At 39.5% G+C, this 13,675-nt stretch overlaps 3 long non-coding RNA genes across 5 annotated transcripts; all 3 read right to left on the bottom strand.

The window, feature by feature from the left end:
- Nucleotides 1–3,537: 3,537 nt before the first annotated feature.
- On the bottom strand, nucleotides 3,538–4,808 carry LOC124481717. Its single transcript, XR_006957685.1, has 2 exons — nucleotides 4,643–4,808; nucleotides 3,538–4,241 (listed from the first exon to the last, which is right to left on the bottom strand). It is a non-coding gene; the product is annotated as an uncharacterized LOC124481717 (long non-coding RNA).
- Nucleotides 4,809–7,265: 2,457 nt separating this feature from the next.
- On the bottom strand, nucleotides 7,266–9,768 carry LOC124481446. 3 transcript variants are annotated; one of them, XR_006957649.1, is made up of 5 exons: nucleotides 9,671–9,768; nucleotides 9,416–9,565; nucleotides 8,817–8,866; nucleotides 8,633–8,699; nucleotides 7,266–8,382 (listed from the first exon to the last, which is right to left on the bottom strand). It is a non-coding gene; the product is annotated as an uncharacterized LOC124481446 (long non-coding RNA). The 3 variants fall into 3 exon arrangements; XR_006957660.1 differs by having other exon boundaries at nucleotides 9,667–9,739; XR_006957653.1 differs by having other exon boundaries at nucleotides 9,416–9,738.
- Nucleotides 9,769–11,872: 2,104 nt separating this feature from the next.
- Nucleotides 11,873–12,951, bottom strand: LOC124481668. Its single transcript, XR_006957680.1, has 2 exons — nucleotides 12,800–12,951; nucleotides 11,873–12,633 (listed from the first exon to the last, which is right to left on the bottom strand). It is a non-coding gene; the product is annotated as an uncharacterized LOC124481668 (long non-coding RNA).
- Nucleotides 12,952–13,675: the final 724 nt, after the last annotated feature.

Below are 13,675 nucleotides of genomic sequence, written 5' to 3'. Positions count from 1 at the left end.
CGATAGTGCTTCCTATTATGATGATTGTTTATTTTTCCTGTCCTTTGGCTCTGTGGATACATTACATTACATTTATTCATTTAGCAAACACTTTTATCCAAAGCGACTTACAAAAAATAGCTTTACAAAAAGTGCATAGGTCAATGATCATAAACAACGAGATAGCCCCCAAAAAATTGCGGGTAGCCAAAACATGAAGCATACATTGTGAAAAGCAAATAAGTGCCAATGGGTAGAACCAACAGAGGATGTAGTTACAATTAATCAACATGATCCTCGAAAGTGCTAGAGTGTATGTAACGGGGGCAAATGTCCACCATGAAAATGTGTTTGGGGGTGGGGCAGTCTGTCTGTTTGTGCGTATTGTGTGTGTTTGTGACATCCCTCTACAGGTGTCCTTAATTGCTGGCTAATTGGGAACCCTCGGGATTGGTTGTGCAGCCCATAAAACCCACTGTGTCCTCTCAACGGGAGAGCCTTCCGAGAGCTGCTTGGGACGACGAAAAGATTCCGGGGTCCGCGCCGGACGATGAAAAACTAGTCTTCTACGACGAACGACGAGTGAGATCCCTGGTTGGTGGCAGGCGCCCGTGAAGGACGAACCTTCACGGAGTGAGACAACAGTAACCGTTGCGATCGAGCAGAAGGACAAATGCAACGCACTCAACGAAACAACGTCAAGGAAACGCTAGAGAACACTGGTATCGTGAGCATCGCCAAAAGACATACAACGCGGTGGGGTGTAAGGCTGGACGAGAGACTGGATGTAGTCAGGTGCAGTGCCGTTCACCACTCAGAATACAAATACCTGTTATGTAATGTTGGGACCACCTCAGAACATAAACATGGTGGTGGGTTTGTCGGTTCTGTTTGAAAATGTGTGCCTTCCTTTTACTTTCAGGTGTCCAGAGCATTCATAGCTGCTTGAGCCCTAGCACAAGGGCTAGCTACGGGGTGTGACATTGTCAACAAAGCAGCCAAGGTATGTCTTGAAGTTAATTGTGGTTTGCAGGTGACCATTGGTTAAATCAGGGCCGGCCCAAGCCTTTATGGGGCCTTAAGCAAAATTGATTTGGGGGCCCCTCTGTCGCTTATCGTTGCCATTTTTTTCACATAATACATTAAACTGTAATTTCATTTGCTCTTGGGGGCCCTCTGGTAGCCACAGGGGCCCTAAGCAGCCGCTTAGTTCGCTTATGCCTTGGGCCGGCCCTGGGTTAAATACGTATGTATACGGTACATTATTCCAGTCTTCAACAAACAGCATTCAGGCTTTTTCTTCTTCTTTGGTTTATCCATCTCCTCTCTCCTTCCCAGCTGAGTCCCAGCACAGAGTGCTCCCGAGCGTTGATGCGTCAGTGGTACTGCCCACTGTGCCGAGGCTTCCCCTCTCTGAGGCCCTGCCACTCCTTCTGCCTCAACGTGATGAAGGGCTGCCTGGCCAATCAGGCAGACCTGGACACGGAATGGAACAATTTCATTGGTAAGTGGAGGAGCATGGCGTTCTTGGAGGCAGGGTTTATGTTTATTAAGGATCCCCATTATTCTACACTGTAGTAGAGACTATTCTTCCTGGGGTCCACGCAAAAAAAAACATTGCAATACAAATCATAAAATGCAGTACAGCATGATCAATGTTGGTGAACAAAATCACAGACTTAGAAAACAACATTTACAGTAAAAACAAAGAATAATAAAAAAAAAGGTCTGTCCGAAAATACCAAAATAATAACCTAATATACTCTAATTTTCTTTCTAAATATTGCTGCTTTAAGTTTCCTTTTTAAATCACATTTATTTCTTGTTAGAGTCAAATATGAGGGGAGCATATTGCAGTATGCAATAGGTCTGTACATTACTGCTTTTTTAAGTGCATTGGTTCTGGGTAGAGGAAAAAGTAACCACTTAGTGCCTATGTAGAATTATAACCATGTCTCTCATTTGCATGTGATAGCTGTAAAGACAAACTGACCGGTTTCTGTGAGGAATACACATGATTTAAAAACAGAATAAGGCAGCATGCCAGTCTGTCATCCACCCTAAAAAATTGGAAGAGACGATCTGATAGGCTGCAGAGGATATCTTTTAGAAAAAACATATTTGTGAATCTAAGCGCGTCAATAAAGTTCAAAAAATCCACACCAACGAATGCAGGGATTCACACCAACGAATGCAGGGATTCACACCAACGAATGCAGGGATTCACACCAACGAATGCAGGGATTCACACCAACGAATGCAGGGATTCACACCAACAAATGCAGGGATTTGTAACTTGTGTTAGTCAGGTTGCAAACGAATGTTATAGGGTCATTTATTTGTGAATCGCGTTACATTTGTGAATCGTGTTACGTTTGTTTGAATCGTGTTACGTTTGTTTGTTTAAATCGTGTTATGTTTGTATGAATCGTGTTACGTTTGTTTGGATCGTGTTAAGTTTGTTTGAATCGTGTTGCGTTTGTTTGTTTGAATTATGAAACTAATCTCCATAAGCATCTGTCTTCCGCTCCGTCAAACTTGACGTTTCTCCATTGAAAGCGGTTGGGTGGACGATAATGGGACCCCTTGAATAACTGCCAAAATCAGGCAAAAAAAAAAATCGAGGCATATCCTTATTGGATTTTAAATCCGGAATGTTATAATATAGGTGTGTATCAAAGTACAATACTGTGACATAATATTTTTATTTTGTATTGCATCGACATTCTGGTTAAATTTCTAACGAGCGTCGAGAGCTAGGTGGACGATAATGGGAACCCTTACGCAAACAGTATAACAAAAAAAGTAATTTCATTACACACAAATGTTTGTGATGTATAAAGTCAATAGTGCAAATTAAAGAAAGTGCAAATAACTGAACAAAAGCAAAAACTACTACTGGCTCTCATGTACGACTTTTTGCCCCCAAAGCCCTCCTGTGTCAAATAAATTATTCCCTGAGGTCCCCTTTTTGGGCCCCATCCCCATGTTGAGGACTACAGATTTATACGTTTTTGTTCAAAAACAATAACATGTTTATATTTTTGCCTTTTATGGCACTTCTTCTCTGACTTACTAATTCTCCTGCCTTAGAGAAAATCCTTTATACAGGTACATTGCAATTACTTCCAGGTGTTTCTTGGAAAGCTTGCTCAGAGAGGGGAATGTTGGCTCATTTGTTTTCCACTAAAGAAGTGGGTCTCCATCCTGTGGAATTGGCTTCTCTTCTGATTACCGGCGCATTTCACTAAAGGCATCAGTGCCAGTTGTGCAATGCTGCAGTGATGCAAGGACTTGAGAGTCAGACTCTGTCCATATCCATATACGTTTTAGAACTATATCTTATTTATTACTGTTGACCATTTATTTCTATTTTAACGCTATGAACTACAATTTTTAACTAACTTACCAAGATATCTGGATCAAATATGAATATGAAATATGATTTTATATTGATGTAATATAATACAGTTTAATGTGACTGCTTATGTTTTTAGTAAGTAAACAGAACCTGTATATTCTAAGGTTCACCCGGGCTACACACACAATACTACTTAACAGGCTGGCCACACAGGAGCATTTATTTAATATATTTTCACACTTTAGTTACAATTAAAATTGTCAGATGCATTTGTGACAAGTGAGAGCAAATCAAGAAAACAAGAACTCATTACTTTAAATGGAATCCACCAATAACACAATGATCATATTGGACCCAATTCTTTTAAATTGTACTGGCCAGTTTATATCACATTTGATGGCAAATTGTGTAGTGGCAGTGGCGTATTGTCCACTTACTGAAATAAAAATGGTACAACTGATTAATTAAGAAGGTGGGTCGGCCAGAGTATGCTACTGTTTTTTTGAAGACCCGGTTCACAAGAAACTTTGACTGCACGTCGTGATGCAGAACCTCTGTATGAACAATTGGGGTATTGAGTGCCACTGGATCGGCTACAATGAACAAGTAAGAATAGTTGTTGGCTCTTGTATATATTCTTAGAGACAATATTTCCAGATTCATTACAGATCAGATAAACAGATCTCAACATGTCATGAACTATGAACGTGTGGTCAGAAATGCAGTTCTCAGTACCAGTCTCATTCAGCTTCAGGTTTTGCATGACGCTAGAACAGTCGTCAGTGTTCAGTCTCTCTATTATGTGGTTCTGGAGAAAACGGTCGTAAAGAGGGGGTGTATTTGCTGCCCTCACCACCGCGCAGGCCCCTAGGAGAAGTATCCATTGGAGCTTCATAATGTCCTAAGGACAAAAGATATGAACAAAACTAACATTAAAGTCTGACATTCCATGGCATTGAATTATGTGTGATTTGCAACCTGATGCAGAAATTAATGCATGAAAAACACAACAGCATATCAAAATTGTTGCAGATACACCAACATTTAAATATTGTCAAATGAAAATCCAATTCGTGCCATATGTCAAGTATGCCTACAAGTGACAAAAGGGAAACATTGATTGCTATTACATATATTCCTAGCTGTAGATTCACGTGTTTCAGCATTATTACAGACTGCCTCAACCTTTTTGTTGCGAGGGTTAATAACAGTGTTTTACATTTTTGCAGTTAGCTACAGAGTTGTTCACTGATTCACAGCCTTTAAGCAATTACATTTCCTGCTTCAAAAACACCTACATACCTGTGTTAGGAAAATCTTTTCTCAAGTAGTGCACAGAGGTGATGGAATCACCTATTAGAAAGTTAATTTCTTGCAGCTTGCAACAAGGAGACAAGTCTATGGCGGTCCAGAGTTGTCTAACTCTTCATAGTAAAAAGTAGTCCTTTTATACATGTTCTGAACAAGTTCAATTTACATGAGGCGAGTGAGGAAGATTGTGCGAGGAAGATTGTGGCCGACTACTCCCACCCTGGCCACTCCCTGTTTCAGTCACTCCCCTCCGGCAGAAGGCTGCGGTCCATCAGGACCAATACTTCACGCCACAAAAACAGTTTTTTGTTATTTCCGGCAACTTATATTTTATTTTATTGTACATTTTATTTAATTCTAATTCCACTTAGTACTGCTAGTTTATGTACCCTTAGTATAGATAGTCATATTTTAATTTTAGGTTCCTATATGTTTATTGTATGCACCTTCCTGCCAAAGTAAATTCCTTGTCTGTGCAAACTTTCATGGCGAATAAATCCCATTCTGATCTGATGAGGGAGGTCAAATCCGTTTCCCATGTATGGTGACAGGAGCTTATCACATTTGAATGAAAACTGTCAGTCTACTCAGTCAAAGCTTGTTGTAACAGCTGTGAAGAACGTCTGGCACGTTTGGCCTCTGCACGCCGGAGTATGGTGCTCAGAATTTCCATTTCTGCATTAGATTATGTGAAATATCTTTGCGCACCAGAGTCTGGCACACATAATTTCCCTTTCTGCATAAGATTATGTGAACTATCTCTGCACACCGCAGTGGCGGTCTTACTCTCAGCCTCTACGTCTGTCTCACTCTCAGCCTCTACATCTGTCTCACTCTCATCCTCTACATCTGTCTCACTCTCATCCTCTACATCTGTCTCACTCTCATCCTCTACATATGTCTCACTCTCAGCTTCTACATCTGTCTTACTCTGAGCCTCTACATCTGTCTCACTCTCAGCCTCTACGTCTGTCTTACTCTCAGGATCTACATCTGTCTCACTCTCAGCCTCTACGTCTGTCTTACTCTCAGCCTCTACATCTGTCTCACTCTCAGTCTCTACATCTGTCTCACTCTCAGCCTCTAGATCTGTCTCACTCTCAGCCTCTACATCTGTCTTACTCTCAGCCTCTACGTCTGTCTCACTCTCAGCCTCTACATCTGTCTCATTTTCAGCCTCTACGTCTGTCTTACTCTCAGCCTCTACATCTGTCTCATTTTCAGCCTGTACGTCCCCCATCTCTCCGTCTCACTTTCCTGCTCTATGCCTTCACTATCTACTATGCCTTCACTATCAGTCTCTCCAACGGACAAGTCTTCCTGCTCTCTCTCTCTACATGTGACCAAGCTAATTAATTCATTTACTAAAAAAAAATGACTTGCTAGGTAACTACTCTTTTATGTCTAACCGTAACGTTACAATACGTTTACTGAGTGGTTATGTAAAAACACTCAGCACTATGAGTTAGTTGATCATATATTTTATCCTTTTTCATACTGCCACGAAGTAACAAACGGCTAGGTTAAGATTAGCTGATCTAACGTTACACTTCTGTCATGCATTTAATACAAATACAAAATATGAACAATTTCACTCACCTCTATATTTCCTTCGTTGTGCTTGAAATATGATATTCGCGCAGAATTTCTTATAGGAAACAGAACCGCTAGTCGCACTCTGGAGTCTGGTGCACAGAATTTCCCTATATGCATGACATTATGTGAAATATCTCTGCACACCGGAGTCTGGTGCACAGAATTTCCCTTTCTGCATGAGCAAAGCTAGTTGAGGCATGGCACTCGGGCAGCGCGCGTCAGCCGCTCATTACCACACCTGTTACGGTGCGTGTCCACTACAGCGGAGTGGGCGGCGCGTTGGCGTCGGCTTCCAATTCATTTTCAATGGAACCGGGCGTTGACGCTCGTGTAGGGCATTGTGGGAGCGTATGCGAGTGTCAATGCCCGGTTTCATTGAAAATGAATTGGAAGCCGAAGCTCTGCGCCGCTCTGTTCCGCTGTAGTGGACACTCACCGTTAGCCAGGCTTTAATGGCCGCGCGGATACGCACACATCATCCCGGTTGTTGTATGATCAGTGCTACTGCCGCCCTCTCTGTAGACCAACTTGGGGCTACGAAATGTTTCATTGACACCGATAGCAGTAGATGGAGGACTTTCCTAAGAGTAGGCCTACACAGTGGTTCAGGATTTGGTCTCAGATTCCATTCACTACTGGAGTTTTGCTTGCCCCTTCAAGACGGCACACTTTCAGCACACGTACGAGTACGACAGCCCTGAATTTGCCTTGGTCAAATGTCCGTCCGCTCACAAACAACATGTCACAGTAAGGTCAAAGGTCAAAATCAGGGGCCTAGGTTTCACTATACATGAGAATGGCAAATCTTTCCTCCACATTATTTTGAGGGGAAATTGTATGAATGGCCCTGGTCTAAAAGTTCAAAAATGTCCTTCATTGACTTCTGCATTAGAACCACCCCCTGGTGGTTCAGTATGAGTATAGCAGCTGGTCTGTGGGAGGTTCACTGTCTAAGCTCTGTCAGGCCTTCCATGAATCCTTGCCAGACTACCTTATGTAACGTTACTATAGTCAAAGGTTTAGATTGTGAGAATTTGAGATTTATTTGATCTTATTGTACAAGTTCAAGGCAAAACATCACAAGTTTTCCAAGGCAAAATGCTGAGCAAACTGTTTTCAATAGAGGTTTGTTTACTGTCCGATTAGTTTAGTAACCTGTTTTAACAGAAATTGCCAAATGTTATGTTATTGTAACTGTAATTTATAACACCATACACACAATACTACTTAACAGTCTGCCCACACAGTAGAATTAATTTAAAACATTTTCACTATTTAGTTACAATTGAAATAATGCTGTTTGTCAGATGTGTTTGTCACAAGTGAGGGCAATTCAAGAAATCAAGGAATCATTACTGTAAAAGGAAGCCACTGATAACTAAAGGATCATATTAAACACAATTATTTTAAATTGTTCTGGCCAGTTTCTATCACATTTGATGGCAAAGTGTGTAGTGGCAGTGACATGGTCCCACCTTATGGAAATAAAAATAGTAGAACTGATTAAAGATTCGTATTGTAGCTGACAAAAATGTGTATTTTTTTTCACATACAATGGACTACCGTGACATTGAACAGTGTTAAAATGATTTGAGCTAGCCTATATTGTTTTGCTGATCACAATTATTATGAATCGGTTTTAGATTTGTTTTTTGTCTTTTCTGAATCGTGCAAATGTTTCATGGCCCTTTGTCTGGCTAAACAACACCATCAAAGTGTACCGGCCAACGGCTGTTCTGTTTACCTAGACAACCAACTTTGATTCTCCTTGTTGATGCTTTACCTCTGTATACACAATTAGGGTGGTGAGTGCCATTAAAGATCCTACAAGTGATTAGAGAGAATGGTTGATTGCTAGTGTATATATTTCTAGTTGTTCGTGTTCCAGCATTATTACAGACTTTCTCCACCAGTTTGCCGTTGGGGTCAACAACGATGAACGTGTTCGTATATTTGCAGGTGCCATCAGCAGAGTTATTCAGCTCCAGTGTTCCCATGACGCCAGTACAGTCCTGGATTGCCATTCTCCTTGTTAAGTGGTTCTTGACAAAACTGTAGTAACCTTTAGGTGGATAATCTGCCCTCACCACCGTGCAGGCCCCTAGCAGGAGGATCCACTGGAGCTTCATGATGTCCTGAGGACAAAAGATATGAACAAAACTACCATTGCAGTCTAACATTTCATGGCATTGAATTCTCTGTGATTTGCAGTTTGATGCAGAAATTAGTACATGAATACAGTTGCACAGGAAATAGATATCAAAAACAAAGTTGATAAAAAACAAAACTAGACACCAAAATGGTTGCAGTTGCAGATACAACAACTAAATGTTTGAATGAAAACCCAATTTGTGGCATATGTCATGTCATGGGAGTTAAACTGACCTTTTTTCAATCACAAGTAGATCTGTTACAGTAAGTCTTTTTGGTGATTCAGGATATATGTATTCACCTGTGAATATACACAGAACATTGCATGGAAGAAAACCAAACATTGAATTCTCTACAGAGTTGTTTACTGATTCACAGCCTTTAAGCAAATTTGTATGCGTCAAAAATGGCTACATACCTGTATCTCCACAAGTCTACACTACTGTAGTCTGAATTGTGTCCTTTTATCTGTTAAAAATCGGAAAACGGAAAATTGTATTTAATGTACATTTGAAAACAAACCTATGCCTCTGGTCAAAATGGTAAAATTTAAAGTTCAAGAATTGACTTTAGCTGCCTTAGCACCCCCTAGTGGTGCAGTATGAGTATGACAGCTGGTCTGTGGGAGGTCCACTGTCAGAGGCTGTCAGACCCTTCAGAACACAGTAGAATGAGTTAGTTCCATTCTGCTGAGAGGAACCACTGATCTGCTCTACTCTTAGTCTGCATAATCTCTGCAGCCATGTTTTTAAATCCTTGCCAGACTCTCCTGAAGTCACCATAGTTAACAATCTAAACATTTAGATTGTGAGAATTTGAGATTTATTTGATCTTAATAACACATCTGATATTGCATGGTATTGACATTTGTGTAATTTGAAGCTATACAAGCTATACAATACAAGAATACAGTTGCATATTAAACAGATATCAAAAACATAGCTGATAAAAAAACAAAACTGCATACCAATATTGTTGCATTGTTGGCTTAGGTCAAGTCATAGAAGTTAAACTGACCTTATTTCAATCCTTAGTAGATCAGACAGGTCTTCTGTTTGATTCAGGATAGATGTATTCACCTCTGAGTATACACAGAACACTGTATGTATTCACCTGTGAGTACACACAGAACACTGTATGTATTCACCTGTGAGTATACACAGAACACTGTATGGAAGAAAAACAGCCAAATATTTTCATTAGCTACAGAGTTGTTCACTGATTCACTGCCTTTAAGAAATTTAATTTCCTACATCAAAAATACCTACATACTTGTATCTCCACAGGTCTACACTACTGTAGTCTGCATTGAGTCCTGACTTTTATCTGTTACATTCACATCAATATTTGAACAATAATATCAATATTTGAACAATAATATTAAGATAACAGTGCTTCTCACAAATCATGTGACAATGTGACAATTATTTACTTATCCTCTCCCTTAGTTCTGTGTATACAAATACCTGTAATTAAACACACAATATTGATTACAATAGGAACACATATACTATATTTGACTGAGTAATACATTTTACTTTTAGTCATTTAGCAGACAATCTTATCCAGAGCGACTCACAGTAAGTACAGGGACATTCCCCCCGAGGCAAGTAGGGTGAAGTGCCTTGCCCAAGGACACAACTTCATTTTTCACGGCCAGGAATCTAACCGTCAATCTTCTGAGTAATAGCCTGATTCCCTAACCGCTCAGCCATCTGACTAATACAGTTTTCACAGTCACTTTGTTGCATTTTCAGATCACAATTGAAGTTCTAAGACCCCCACACTATCTAGTCACTTGTTCTCATCCTAAAAGTAAGTTGTCACTTTTTAACATATTCAATGCTTTGGTACATTTATGCAAATTATTATTGTTTACCACATTATCAATATATTATGTCATGTTGATCAGACTGTAATTTCCCACAGCGCTGCATGTAGTACTGTCTGAGGCGTTTTCATATGTTTACATTTCAACACATTATATTTTATTTTGTGCTATGCAGTGCTGTAAAAAAGTATTTTCTTTACTTTTATTTAAATTACTTTTTCTTTACTGTATAACAATGACATGGTCCATCAACAAATTACTGTACAAAGAATTAAGAATAATTAAAGGAATGTGTCAAAGCGACTGAAAAAAAAAATGCAATACAATAACTATGAGGCAATATTAGATCTATTGATTATAAATAAGATAACCACACAGGATGTCCTTGACTTCTCCCACAAAACCAACAGGGCTTCTCACAAACCATGTGCCGAATATTTACTTTTCTTTGGTTCGATGGATACAAACACCTGTGGCTTGTTCACTAGGCAAATGACTATGATTCATAAACTTCAGGACAAAAACACGTTGGCAAAAAAACAGGCAAGAAAAACCTACACAGCAGTAGGCCTATGTATTTCCACAAGTGTAAACCACTGATCTGAGTCCTGACTTTAATCTGTCACATTCACATCCCATAATAGTATTTTAATTACAGTAATCTCTCAGCTGCAGTTTAAGTTCTGGGTTCATCACCAGTACTAGTGCAGTGTCTGTTGGCTGGCAGGTTCATATTTGAAGTGAGCTGAGAGTTTCCACATACAATTGCATGGTTTTCAGATTCTCATCATTTTAGCTGAATGATATACTGCACATTGTAAGAACACATCAATTGAATGCAGAATGCCATGCAATGTATTTTCCCAGTACTGGAGTTTTGCTTGACCCTTCAAGACAGCACACTTTCAGCACACTTACAAGTACGACTGCCCTGAAGTTACCTTGGTCAAATGTCCACTCACAAACACAAAAGTCACAGGACGGTGAAAGGTCAAAATCAGGGGCCTAGGTTTCATTATACATAAACTGCAAATCTGTCCCACAAATTTGTATAAGGAAATTTGTATTTAATGTACATTTGAAAACAAACCTACTATACCCATGGTAAAAGTTAAAGTTCAAGAATTAATTTCAGCTGCCTTAGCACCCCCTAGTGGTGCAGTATGAGTATGACAGCTGGTCTGTGGGAGGTCCACTGTCAGAGGCCCACTGTCAGAGGCTGTCAGGCCTTCCAGAACACAGTAGAACGAGTTAGTTCCATTCTGCTGAGAGGAACCACTGATCTGCTCTACTCTGTCTGCATGATCTCTTTAGCCATGTTGTTTTTAAATCCTTGCCAGACTCTCCTGAATTCACCATAGTTAAACATTTAGATTGTGAGAATTTGAGATTTATTTGATCTTATGGTACAAGTTCAAGGCAAAAGGTCAACAGTTTTCCAAGGTAGAATACTGAGCAAACTGTTTTCATTAGAGATTTCTTTACTGTCCCATTAGTTTAGTGGGAAACAAATAGTTGCATCACTCAAACAAACAGTAAACAAATAACTCAAATACAGTTTGCCAGTTAACCAGTTTTAACAGAAATTGCAATACATTTATGTCATTGTAACTCTAATTTATAGACAAACACCATACACACAATACTTCTTAACAGTCTGCCCACACTGTACCATTTATTTAATACATTTTCACAATTTAGTTGCAATTAAAATCACGCTGCTTTTCAGATGTATTTGTCACAACTGAGAGCAAATCAAGAAATCAGGCATTGTATTACTGTAAAAGGAAGCCACTAATAACAAAGGGATCATATGTAACACAATCCTTTTAAATTGAACTGGCGAGTTTCTATAACATTTGATGGCAAATTGTGTAGCGGCATATTCCCACCTTATTGGAAAAAAAATAGTAGACCTGATTAAAGTATTGTAGCTGACAAAAATATGCTAAACAACATCACCTGCATAGTGTGTTGGCCAGAGTATACGACGGTTCTGCCAATCAGGGTCACAAGAAACTCTTATTCTCCTTGTTGATGCAGTACCATCGTATTCACAATTGGGGTGTTGAGTGCCACTAGAGAGCCTACAAGTGACAAGAGAGAATCGTTGATTGCTAGTGAATATATTGCCAGATGTAAAGTCACGTGTTCCAGCATTATTACAGACGGCCTCGACTTGTTGGAGGATAGGGTTAGTAACGATGAACGTGTTTGTATATTTGCAGTTCTGAGTTCCAGGCTCATTCAGCTGCAGTCTTCGCATGACACGAGAACAGTCCTGGATTGCCATTCTCGTTTGTATGTGGATCTGGACAAAACGGTGGTAAAGAGCAGGTGGGTTTGCTGCCCTCACCACCGCGCAGACTCCTAGCAGGAGCATCCATTGGAGCCTCATGATGTCCTAAGGACAAAAGGACATTCCATGACATTACATTTTGTGTGATTTGATGCAGAAATTAATACATGGATGTGATACAAGGAAACATAAATTTTCATTAGCTACAGAATTGTTCACTCATTCACAGCCTTTAAGCAATTTAATTTATTGCGTAAAAATACCTACATACCTGTATCTCCACAAGTCTACACTACTGTAGTCTGCATTGAATCCTGACTTTTATCTGTTACATTCACGTCAATATTTGAACTAAGCCAATTGTGCATCTCGCAAATCATGTGACGATTATTTACTTTTCCTGTCCTTTGGCTCTGTGGATACAAATACCTGTAATTCATTAATACACAACATTGGTAAAATAGGACAAATATGGAATATAAACGGAATTTTACTGATTAATACAGTTTTCTCAGTGACTTTGGTACATGAATCACATCCCAATTGAAATTCTCAAAACGTTTTGTTCAACCTCCACATTATCTAGTGATTTCTCACTATTTCGAACAAATTGTCAATAATTTGTTACATTCTTGCAAATTATTTTGTACAATTGTCTGCTGTTTCCAACATGATCAATTGCTTATGCTATGTTGATCAAAATGTATTACAGAGTGGTTGTGTTGAATAGTCATACCCCACAAAACATCTGGGTATTACGTAGTTCATCGATAAGCAAATCCTTGATTTCTCCCACAAAACCTACAGAGCATGTGATGATTATTTATTCTACCTCCTCATTGGTTCGGTGGGTACAGAGGTCTGTGTAAAGTTCACTGTGCAAAGGATGATGCAACATGAAGATTGCACTGCACTTCCGGAGGAAGAAAACTGGCAAAGAACACGGGCAAAATAAAGGCCCAAAACAACCACACAGTCGTATATCTCAACACATTTATTCATTCTCACTCATTCATTCATTCACTCATTCATTCATTCTTCAACACTCCATAAGTCCACAGCACGGATCTGACTCATGACTTTCATCTGTCACATTCATGTCACACAACAATATTTAAACTTTCAACTGTGGAGAAAGAAGATTCTG

This window comes from Hypomesus transpacificus, chromosome 1 (genome assembly GCF_021917145.1).
Source record: "Hypomesus transpacificus isolate Combined female chromosome 1, fHypTra1, whole genome shotgun sequence".
NCBI classification, from domain to species: domain Eukaryota; kingdom Metazoa; phylum Chordata; class Actinopteri; order Osmeriformes; family Osmeridae; genus Hypomesus; species Hypomesus transpacificus.
This window is presented reverse-complemented; position numbering and strand designations above follow the sequence as displayed.